The following is a 2500-nucleotide window of genomic DNA, read 5'->3' on the forward strand; positions in this document are numbered from 1 at the left end:
TCTTTTGATATATAATAATAGCGATTCCGATAAATATTTATTTTTTTATGAATTTTTAAGTGAATAAACAATTAAAAATTCAAAAAAAATAGAAAAAAAATATTTTTTTCCCGATTCTTTCTCCAATATTCCTGATAAATACCCACACACCCACATATGGAGAATGGTCGAAAATGCTCGAGTGGATATCGAGATGTCCGACGAAGCACCACTTGGAAGGGCCGAGGCACGGGACGCCCGAGCTGTTGCTCGGGCCGGCACGGGACGCGCATGGGACAGCACGGGACGGCACGGGACGCCCTCGCTACAGCTCGGGACGGCCAGGTACGCCCGAGACTTGGCTCGGGACGGCCTGGGACGCCCTCGCCATAGCTCGGGACGGCCTGGGACGCCCTCGCCATAGCTCGGGACGGCCTGGGACGCCCGAGACTAGGCTCGGGACGGCCTCGGCACAGCTCGGGACGGCCTTGGACGCCCTTGCCACAGCTCGGGACGGCATGGGACGCTCGAGACTTTGCTCGGGACGGCCTGGGACGCCCTTGCCACAGCTCGGGACGGCCTGGGACGCCCGAGACTTTGCTCGGGACGGCCTGGGACGTCCGAGACTTTGCTCGGGACGGCCTGGGACGCCCGAGACTTTGCTCGGGACGGCCTGGGACGTCCGAGACTTTGCTCGGGACGGCCTGGGACGCCCGAGACTTGGCTCGGGACGGCCTGGGACGCCCTCGCTACAGCTCGGGACGCCCTGGGACGGCCTCGACACAGCTCGGGACGGCCTGGGACGTCCGAGACTTGGCTCGGGACGGCCTGGGACGCCCGAGACTTGGCTCGGGACGGCCTGGGACGCGCTCGGCACAGCTCGGGACAGGCCGGGACGCCCGAGCCGAGCTTCGGGTCGCACGAAATCTCTTCGTATTCCGACATATTAGAAGCTTCCCATCATGTAGTAGGCCGAGCTTTGCCCTTTGGATGCCCTATGGTGCTTGGCGAGCACTAGGGAACGTGCCAGCACAAGTGCTGTGCACGCTCTGGGGAAGGAGCTCAACCCTCCCCCTTATAGTGCAAAGTTATTGTTTTTCCTATTTTCACAAGGAAACATCAATTTTTTAACCAAGCATACTGGGTCTTTACTCCTTCGTTACTCGTCGGAATCCAGCAAACTTATACTCGTTGGAAAGGTCTTTTCGCAAGGATTTTTTTGATATATTATAATAGCGATTCCGATAAATATTTATTTTTCTATGAATTTTTAAGTGAATAAACACCGGAAAATTCATAAAAAATAGAAAAAAAAATATTTTCTTCCGTTTCTTTTCTCCAATAATTCATAAATAATACCTCAATAGTATTAATGAAGAGAGAGTCGAAATGGCCCGGGTGGATTTCGAAATGTCCCACGACCCCATAGAATGCACGGGCCAGCCGAGCCAAAAGAATGGGACGCGCACGGGACAGCATTGGTCAGGCTCGGGACGGCACGGGACGCGCATGGGACAGCACGGGACGCGAATGGGACGGCCTTGCTAAGGCTCGGGACGGCATGGGACAGCTCGGGACGCGCATGGGACAGCACGGGACGCGCATGGGACGGCCTTGGTGAGGCTCGGGACGGCACGGGACGCGCAAGGGACGGCCTTGGTGAGGCACGGGACGGCCTTGGTGAGGCACGGGACGGCCTTGGTCAGGCACGGGACGGCCTTGGTAAGGCTCGGGACGGCATGTCACGGCCCTGGTGAGGCTCGGACGGCACGGGACGCGCATGGGACGGCACGGGACGGCCTGGGACGGCCTTTGTGAGGCTCGGACGGCACGGGACGCGCATGGGACGGCCTTGGCGAGGCTCGGGACGGCATGGGACAGCACGGGACGGCCTCGGCACAGCTCGGACGGCACGGGACGCGCATGGGACGGCCTTGGCGAGGCTCGGGACGGCATGGGACAGCACGGGACGGCACGGGACGGCCTCGGCACAGCTCGGACGGCACGGGACGGGCTTGGCGAGGCTCGGGACGGCATGGGACAGCACGGGACGGCCTCGGCACAGCTCGGACGGCACGGGACGGCCTTGGCGAGGCTCGGGACGGCATGGGACAGCACGGGACGGCCTCGGCACAGCTCGGGACGGCACGAGACGCGCATGGGACGGCCTTGGTGAGGCTCGGGCCGGCACGGGACGCGCATGGGACATCATGGGACGCACATGGGACACCTTATGGGGATCATCAAGGGACGTTGCACGGGACATTCTTTCCCACGAAGGGCATTTACATGGGACATCTTAGGAGTCGAGCGCCGGCACATGGGACAACGTAGTTCACACGCACGGAACACTTTACTTTCCTTTGGAACGTCGTGGGATCTTTATGTCTCCATTAGCACCGAACCTTTAACATGCTAGGAAGCTATGTTCGATCTTCTCGAAGTGTCGATGGAACTTCGATGGATACACATCCGATCCGATGTTATGATGATGTACTTTCTCCGAGATCGATGTTGGGGC

The sequence above is a fragment of the Eschscholzia californica genome, unplaced genomic scaffold, assembly GCF_041429995.1.
Source record: "Eschscholzia californica isolate CP2 unplaced genomic scaffold, dmEscCali1.0.p SCAF_28, whole genome shotgun sequence".
NCBI lineage: Eukaryota > Viridiplantae > Streptophyta > Magnoliopsida > Ranunculales > Papaveraceae > Eschscholzia > Eschscholzia californica.